Here is a 9,687-nt window from a genome sequence, read left to right on the forward strand (position 1 = left end):
ATCCAGAATATGGGAAGACACTGAGATATGAGAGAATTAAAGGTTGTCAGGGGCAAGGGAGGAACAGGGAGTGCTTGAGGTGAATACAGGATTTGCACGGGGTGAGGGAGGGTTGGTTGTGGAGAATGAAAGAGTCCCAAACTAGAAAGTGGTGATGGTTGCAGAGGATTGTGAAGGTCCTTAATGCTCCAGAAGTGTGCCACCTAACATCAATTTTATTGATTAAAAATGTAAGGAAAAAATACACCAATCTGTGACAAACAAAATATAAATCAAGAAAATAAAATACAGAAAACCTGAATGAAAAGAAGCTCAGGGGAAGCGAATTCAATCTCCACTGGGTAGAAAGTGAGTTGATGGCATCCACGGGTGGCAGAGAGGGATGGAGGATGCAAAGGCAAACCCTCCCCTGGACACGGTGTTTCCAGAAATGGAAATTTGGAAAGGGCTCTGGGTCTCTGTCCAGAGCAGGGGTCCATTCTCCTTGCAGAGGTGGGTCAATCATCGTGGGCATCTGGGTCTTGGGCAGAAGCCAGGGCAGGCTCTCCCTTCAGAGGTGTTCTCTTATCCCCTGACTCAGGTTCTCCTGCCAAAATCCGAGCACGGGCAGGCAGAAGCGAACATGGAGGTGGAGGTGGAGGTTCTCCCCCGGGGATTGGAGCATTGGTGCCTGGGCCTGAGGGTCCTGCTTGCACAGAGATCTGATCCTCCCAGTGTGCTGGCCAATACCCAGTTGGCCTGGTGTCTATGGGAAGGCATGTCTCAGGTCTCGATCTCCTCTCAGTGGATCCCTGAGTCCTGGACATGTAGCAACCACCTCTGTAGAGACAGGGCTGGGAAGTGGAGCCTGGTTGAACCTGGGGGCTGGTGCTGGAGCTGTGAGAGAAGAAAAGGTTACCCACAGGCCTGCCTTTGCCCTTTGCCTCTCTGGAGACAATTCTACCCTGAGCTTTTGAGACAATTCTCAGTTTAGGAAGTCACAATAGGATGTCGTCCTGCCTGCAGTCCACCAAGCAGAAGGTCTGAGGCCAGCCTTTGCTCCAGGTCCAGCACCAGCTTTGGGGGACTCCTCCTGTGTAGCTCAGGACTCCTTCCCCACACACTCACATGCACCAGCACCTCCTCACCTCTGTGCTCACCGTGCTGGGCTCCTGGTCCTCCTGCTGCCTCAGAGGCAGAGGTTTTCAGTGCTCTGGGTCGGACCCGGGTGTGCTGAGCTCCGTGGCAGCCTGAGACTGGGCCGCCGGGTGTGTCTTGGGTGGTGAAGGGGCAGCAGGCCTTCCCTGCTTCCTCTTCAGTCCCAGTTGGGCTGAACCCTCTGTGGGCTCGCTCACCTGGAGGCGGCACTAGGCCTCAAGGGCGGGGGGTGGTGCTCCGACCCCTCCCTCGGGGAGGTGGATGGGGTGTCCCTCTCATCGGCCATATCCAGTGGGAAGCTCTGCAATGACAGTGACCATCAGCCAGCCCTGCTTGGAGTTTTCTGAGCTGGGCCTGGTCAGTATGGCTGTTGCTTCTGCCTACTCAAACTTTTGCTCCCAGAACCAACAGAGACGTGTGTCTGCTCAGACACCTACCCGGGAGAATGGAGACCCACCTGAGGGTGTGAGGTCAGCCTGGGCGGCTGCTGTTGCCTGCCCTGTCCTCATCCCACCCAGCCTGCTTTCCCCTGGGATGTGGATACAACCGGCCCACAGACTTCTGACCCCACATCCGCCTCGGTTTGCTTGAGGCAGACACACCCCAAGAAACCCCCATCCACACACACAGGCAAAGGACCGAGTGTTTCCGGGTGGCATGGGAGAGGTGGCCTGGCCCGGCCTGGGGCTCCCTGTGTTACCTTTCTGTTTCTCTGGGCAAAGGGCCAGAGGCCTCTCGGCGGGGGCCCTGAGCCAGCGTCCACAGGGTTCCCACACACTCTGCCTGGGAGCTCTCCTGAGGCCCCGGCCTCTGGGCAGGGGCAAACAGCAGAACATCTTGGCAGCAAGTGATCTGGCTGGGGCTCCTCTCCACTCTGGAGGCCTGGATACCTGTGTTCCGTGTTCTGTTGTTTTATGTTGCCAGGAAGTGACATCATTTCCTGGGGTTTGTGCTGAGGTCCCTTCCCCAAAGCTCCCCAAGAAATCTCTTGGTTTCTGACTGCTGAACCCCCCCGAGGCCATGTGCAGGCACAGAGACGCCCACACAGCCCACCCTACATCCTTGGGGAGCCCTGGATGCAGCCAGGGCCTGAGCTCGGAGGACCCCGCTGCTCTCAGACCAGACCCCTTTTTCTCATAAGTCATGTGGCCCTGGACAAGCATATGCCCCTCAGGGTTTCCCCAGTCTCTCCATCTGCAGAGTGTGGATCACTCTCCCATCTGCCTCCTAGGTCTGTCGGCCTATGATCACCTCCGTGCCTTTCAACCTTGGGCTGATATGTCTCGGAGCTTGTGCACTGAGACTTCCAAAAGAAGAATTCGATATAGGGCTGACATACCACCGAATGGGGCAGAACATGGCCTGGATGGGTTCTGGACCTAGGAAAAGGCAGTCGTCTCGCCTTCCTGATATTTCAAGATCCCACCCCACCCCCACACTGTGGGAGATCTTGAGGTAAGATTCAGACCTCTCCCCTCCAATATAGAACAACCTTCGTCACCCTCCCGTTCCACTGAGATTCTGGCTCAAGTGTCCCACCTCAGTCTCTAGGGGAGATCAAGGCTTCCCCTATGGTGCCTCCCAGGCTTCTCTCTTTTACTCTCATCCCCTTGGGTCATTTCCCCCCTTGCAGGGTGAATGGGCCTCTCATTGTTTCAAACCTTGAGATTGATTCATGCAAATTCTGTGAAATCTTATCATTTATTTCCTCTCTCCTTTTTCAGTCTCTCTCTCTAGATGTGTCTGTTTCTTATCCTTTCTAAATTCAGTCTATGAATTTTTCCCTCTCTCTCTGTCTCTCTTGTGTATGCATGCCTATGAATATATGTATGCATGTCTATTGTTAGCCTAGGTTTAAGTTTTAGGTTTTAGTTTTCAGTGAGATAAAGGATTGGGATTGGAGTCGCTGTGAGGGGAAGGGATAGGGGTGATGCTCTTGTTTCTGGTTCACTGAGTGATGTGAGTTCTTAGTCTCTTTTTCATATGAACCCCTCCTCATAGACACCACTTGCAAATAGTCTCTCATATTCAGTTTGCTACCTTTTAATTTGTGAATGCTTAGCTTTTTTTTGTTTCAAAGCTGTTCAATTGCATAGAAGCCCCTGGTGTTCTTTGGTTTTCTGTTTCCCTTACTTGAAGAGACCCATTTTTGCTTCCCACACCAAATGTTAAGGAGCCTAAGGCACATGCTTATTGCAAGGAGTTTCAAACCTCCCTTGTGGCTCATCCGGTAAAGAGTCCACCTGCAAGGCGGGAGACCTGGGTTCGATTCCCGGGTTGGGAAATCCCCTGGAGAAGGGAAAAGCTACCCGCTCCAGTATTCTGGCCTGGAGAATCCAATGGCCTGTATAGTCCATAGGGTTGCAAAAAGTCAGACAAAACTGAGCGACTTTCACTTTCACTCAGAACTTCTAGCTTTGGGTTGACGTGTTTCACTGATTTTGTGGTGCTATGAGAACAAAAGGCAATGTGATTCTTCAGATGCAGCCATCCAGTTTTGCCATGGCCCTTTCTTGAAGAGGCTTTTGTGTTCCCTTTTGCGTATACTCCCCTCCTTTGTAGTGGGTGAATTGACCATAGAAGCTTGGGTTTATTTCTTGGACTCTCAACTCTGTTGTATGGATCTGGATGCGTGTGTATGTTTGTGTGCCCAACACCACACTGTCCAGATGATCCTAGTGTAGCAGTCTAGTTGGCTATCAGGCATCCTGGTAGACCCATATCAGGCCTTCTTTCCTTAGACTGTACAGACAATATAGGCTCCTTTGTGTTTTCATACCCATTTTGGAGTTCCTTGGTTTAGTGCCCTGTGAACATTGCATGGCAACTTGAGAGGAAGAGCACGGACCCTCTGGATTGCCTTCGGGGATGTGACACCATTTTACCAATAGGAATCCTTCCAGCCCATGAGCTCAGCTTATTTTCCATCGGATCATGTGGATATCATCTTCTTTCATCCATCTCTTGCAGTTTTCTGAGACCGGGTCCTTCCCTCCTGGGTTAGATGGACTCCTGGGTATTTCCTCCTAGTGTAAGTCATTGTCAATGGGGTTGATACTTTCCTTCTCATTCTAAGAGTTTGTGGTGAGCATTGGAAATGCAAACGATTTTCCCCCCTTCCTCTCTGTCCATCTCTCTGAGCCACCAGGTAGAACAGGCGTAGTCAGGGTCACACGGGGCTCAGGGAGTACAGCTAGACTGTGTTTCTCAGGCCCTCAGTGCTGGGCATCATTCGGTATAGTCTCCATGAACCTTCCTTGGTCTGGTGTCCCTTCAGCCCTCTCCCTAGTTTTAATAACCTTGCTTGTGTTCTTTGTCTCTTTGGAGACACATCCTTTATCAGCTGTGTGTTTGCAAGTATTTGTCTGCCAGTGTGTGACGTATCCTTTGCTTTTTCTCGTAAGGTCTTTACCAGAGTGGAGACCTTTGATTTTGCACAGTCCACAGTATTGCCTTTTTGTGCATTGCCTTTCTGTATTGTTTCTGAAGACTCCAAGCTCATGTCTAGCCTCTGCTCGATTTTCTGCTGGATTTGTGAGATGTTTGGCATGGAAAATATGTCTCAGAAAAATTTGAAACGAATTTGGTGTAAGGTGTCAAGTTTCCATCCTCATTCATGTCATCCCCTCTGGTTTTCAATTCATCGCTCCTGAACTCCTTTGGAGACCTTGTGGGAAGTTTGGTTGCCTTTCAGTTTGAATTTCTGCTCTTGAATAGATTCACCCAGTTCTGCCAGCAGGGACACGGTAAAGGGTGAGTGAGGGGCAGCCTGCCCTCCCAGCACTGACCACACTGTGTGGTGAGTGTTGCTCTCCCCTCTGGGAGCCCCAGGCCACAGGCATCCCAGTGAGTAGCCAGCTCTGTTCGCAGCTGAAAGGAGTTAGTCTCTCAGGAGCCTCTGTGAGGTTGCCTTTGGGTCTCCCAGGGTGGGAGTTTACAGTGACAGGACCCATTGCACTGCAAGTGAAGTGAGAACCCATATGACATCCGCCACTGCTCCTAAAGAGATGCACCTGAGGCCCCTTGAAGGTCCTGCACAGAGAGCTCTTTAGTGGACATGCTGGAAACTCTGTTTCCTCGTGGGCTGCCCAGGGCAGGCTCTCACCAGTCCAGACACAGACCACGGTGATGACCGGCTCTGCTCTCTCCAAAGGGTTTTCATTGGTGTGTATCCTCATCTGAGCAGTCAGGCCATGTGTACTGCCTCTCCTTGCAACTTCTAGGCCAGGGCTCCTAGGCTAGAACTCTCAGGTCTAACTTGCAGAACTAGGCTACACGGGCCAAGTGCATTGCCTGTCCTCGCAACTTCACAGCTCTCTTCTCTTCTTTACTGCACATTGATTTTCAAGAGTGTGTTTGGGCCACAAGGATGTTGGGTCTTTCTCTAGCCTTATCTCATGAAGTTGAGACAACCTCATTGTTTCTGGTTGTTCCTGTGCTCTGTTTTTCCCATTCTCTTTCCTGGCTTCTTTTGGTGACTTTGTTTGTGCCTGGGGAAGAGCTCAGCATTTCTCTTCTGCCTGAGACATCACACAACAGTAATGCCCACCTGGAGATTAGTTGCCAAAAGGGCCTCGTTTTGCAGATGACATCTTGAAATCACCTGCACTGCCGTTTCTGATACACAAAGGCTGCCCTAAAGGAAATAAAAAACAAGTCCCAAGTCTAGTCTTAAAATATGTGGGCTGTCTAATGAAACCACCTTTTCTATGATTTCATTGAAAGGCATTAACTGGAGACATCCAGAATATGGGAAGACACTGAGATATGAGAGAATTAAAGGTTGTCAGGGGAAGGGAGGAACAGGGAGTGCTTGAGGTGAATACAGGATTTGCAGGGGGTGAGGGAGGGTTGGTTGTGGAGAATGAAAGAGTCCCAAACTAGAAAGTGGTGATGGTTGCAGAGGATCGTGAAGGTCCTTAATGCTCCAGAAGTGTGCCACCTAACATCAATTTTATTGATTAAAAATGTAAGGAAAAAATACACCAATCTGTGACAAACAAAATAGAAATCAAGAAAATAAAATACAGAAAACCTGAATGAAAAGAAGCTCAGGGGAAGCGAATTCAATCTCCACTGGGTAGAAAGTGAGTTGATGGCATCCACGGGTGGCAGAGAGGGATGGAGGATGCAAAGCCAAACCCTCCCCTGGACACGGTGTTTCCAGAAATGGAAATTTGGAAAGGGCTCTGGGTCTCTGTCCAGAGCAGGGGTCCATTCTCCTTGCAGAGGTGGGTCAATCATCGTGGGCATCTGGGTCTTGGGCAGAAGCCAGGGCAGGCTCTCCCTTCAGAGGTGTTCTCTTATCCCCTGACTCAGGTTCTCCTGCCAAAATCCGAGCACGGGCAGGCAGAAGCGAACATGGAGGTGGAGGTGGAGGTTCTCCCCCGGGGATTGGAGCATTGGTGCCTGGGCCTGAGGGTCCTGCTTGCACAGAGATCTGATCCTCCCAGTGTGCTGGCCAATACCCAGTTGGCCTGGTGTCTATGGGAAGGCATGTCTCAGGTCTCGATCTCCTCTCAGTGGATCCCTGAGTCCTGGACATGTAGCAACCACCTCTGTAGAGACAGGGCTGGGAAGTGGAGCCTGGTTGAACCTGGGGGCTGGTGCTGGAGCTGTGAGAGAAGAAAAGGTTACCCACAGGCCTGCCTTTGCCCTTTGCCTCTCTGGAGACAATTCTACCCTGAGCTTTTGAGACAATTCTCAGTTTAGGAAGTCACAATAGGATGTCGTCCTGCCTGCAGTCCACCAAGCAGAAGGTCTGAGGCCAGCCTTTGCTCCAGGTCCAGCACCAGCTTTGGGGGACTCCTCCTGTGTAGCTCAGGACTCCTTCCCCACACACTCACATGCACCAGCACCTCCTCACCTCTGTGCTCACCGTGCTGGGCTCCTGGTCCTCCTGCTGCCTCAGAGGCAGAGGTTCTCAGTGCTCTGGGTCGGACCCGGGTGTGCTGAGCTCCGTGGCAGCCTGAGACTGGGCCGCCGGGTGTGTCTTGGGTGGTGAAGGGGCAGCAGGCCTTCCCTGCTTCCTCTTCAGTCCCAGTTGGGCTGAACCCTCTGTGGGCTCGCTCACCTGGAGGCGGCACTAGGCCTCAAGGGCGGGGGGTAGTGCTCCGACCCCTCCCTCGGGGAGGTGGATGGGGTGTCCCTCTCATCGGCCATATCCAGTGGGAAGCTCTGCAATGACAGTGACCATCAGCCAGCCCTGCTTGGCGTTTTCTGAGCTGGGCCTGGTCAGTATGGCTGTTGCTTCTGCCTACTCAAACTTTTGCTCCCAGAACGAACAGAGACGTGTGTCTGCTCAGACACCTACCCGGGAGAATGGAGACCCACCTGAGGGTGTGAGGTCAGCCTGGGCGGCTGCTGTTGCCTGCCCTGTCCTCATCCCACCCAGCCTGCTTTCCCCTGGGATGTGGATACAACCGGCCCACAGACTTCTGACCCCACATCCGCCTCGGTTTGCTTGAGGCAGACACACCCCAAGAAACCCCCATCCACACACACAGGCAAAGGACCGAGTGTTTCCGGGTGGCATGGGAGAGGTGGCCTGGCCCGGCCTGGGGCTCCCTGTGTTACCTTTCTGTTTCTCTGGGCAAAGGGCCAGAGGCCTCTCGGCGGGGGCCCTGAGCCAGCGTCCACAGGGTTCCCACACACTCTGCCTGGGAGCTCTCCTGAGGCCCCGGCCTCTGGGCAGGGGCAAACAGCAGAACATCTTGGCAGCAAGTGATCTGGCTGGGGCTCCTCTCCACTCTGGAGGCCTGGATACCTGTGTTCCGGGTTCTGTTGTTTTATGTTGCCAGGAAGTGACATCATTTCCTGGGGTTTGTGCTGAGGTCCCTTCCCCAAAGCTCCCCAAGAAATCTCTTGGTTTCTGACTGCTGAACCCCCCCGAGGCCATGTGCAGGCACAGAGACGCCCACACAGCCCACCCTACATCCTTGGGGAGCCCTGGATGCAGCCAGGGCCTGAGCTCGGAGGACCCCGCTGCTCTCAGACCAGACCCCTTTTTCTCATAAGTCATGTGGCCCTGGACAAGCATATGCCCCTCAGGGTTTCCCCAGTCTCTCCATCTGCAGAGTGTGGATCACTCTCCCATCTGCCTCCTAGGTCTGTCGGCCTATGATCACCTCCGTGCCTTTAAACCTTGGGCTGATATGTCTCGGAGCTTGTGCACTGAGACTTCCAAAAGAAGAATTCGATATAGGGCTGACATACCACCGAATGGGGCAGAACATGGCCTGGATGGGTTCTGGACCTAGGAAAAGGCAGTCGTCTCGCCTTCCTGATATTTCAAGATCCCACCCCACCCCCACACTGTGGGAGATCTTGAGGTAAGATTCAGACCTCTCCCCTCCAATATAGAACAACCTTCGTCACCCTCCCGTTCCACTGAGATTCTGGCTCAAGTGTCCCACCTCAGTCTCTAGGGGAGATCAAGGCTTCCCCTATGGTGCCTCCCAGGCTTCTCTCTTTTACTCTCATCCCCTTGGGTCATTTCCCCCCTTGCAGGGTGAATGGGCCTCTCATTGTTTCAAACCTTGAGATTGATTCATGCAAATTCTGTGAAATCTTATCATTTATTTCCTCTCTCCTTTTTCAGTCTCTCTCTCTAGATGTGTCTGTTTCTTATCCTTTCTAAATTCAGTCTATTAATTTTTCCCTGTCTCTCTGTCTCTCTTGTGTATGCATGCCTATGAGTATATGTATGCATGTCTATTGTTAGCCTAGGTTTAAGTTTTAGGTTTTAGTTTTCAGTGAGATAAAGGATTGGGATTGGAGTCGCTGTGAGGGGAAGGGATAGGGGTGATGCTCTTGTTTCTGGTTCACTGAGTGATGTGAGTTCTTAGTCTCTTTTTCATATGAACCCCTCCTCATAGACACCACTTGCAAATAGTCTCTCATATTCAGTTTGCTACCTTTTAATTTGTGAATGCTTAGCTTTTTTTTGTTGCAAAGCTGTTCAATTGCATAGAAGCCCCTGGTGTTCTTTGGTTTTCTGTTTCCCTTACTTGAAGAGACCCATTTTTACTTCCCACACCAAATGTTAAGGAGCCTAAGGCACATGCTTATTGCAAGGAGTTTCAAACCTCCCTTGTGGCTCATCCGGTAAAGAGTCCACCTGCAAGGCGGGAGACCTGGGTTCGATTCCCGGGTTGGGAAATCCCCTGGAGAAGGGAAAAGCTACCCGCTCCAGTATTCTGGCCTGGAGAATCCAATGGCCTGTATAGTCCATAGGGTTGCAAAAAGTCAGACAAAACTGAGCGACTTTCACTTTCACTCAGAACTTCTAGCTTTGGGTTGACGTGTTTCACTGATTTTGTGGTGCTATGAGAACAAAAGGCAATGTGATTCTTCAGATGCAGCCATCCAGTTTTGCCATGGCCCTTTCTTGAAGAGGCTTTTGTGTTCCCTTTTGCGTATACTCCCCTCCTTTGTAGTGGGTGAATTGACCATAGAAGCTTGGGTTTATTTCTTGGACTCTCAACTCTGTTGTATGGATCTGGATGCGTGTGTATGTTTGTGTGCCCAACACCACACTGTCCAGATGAT

This window comes from Giraffa tippelskirchi, chromosome 9, assembly GCF_054371585.1.
Source record: "Giraffa tippelskirchi isolate mGirTip1 chromosome 9, T2T-mGirTip1v1.2.pri, whole genome shotgun sequence".
NCBI classification, from domain to species: domain Eukaryota; kingdom Metazoa; phylum Chordata; class Mammalia; order Artiodactyla; family Giraffidae; genus Giraffa; species Giraffa tippelskirchi.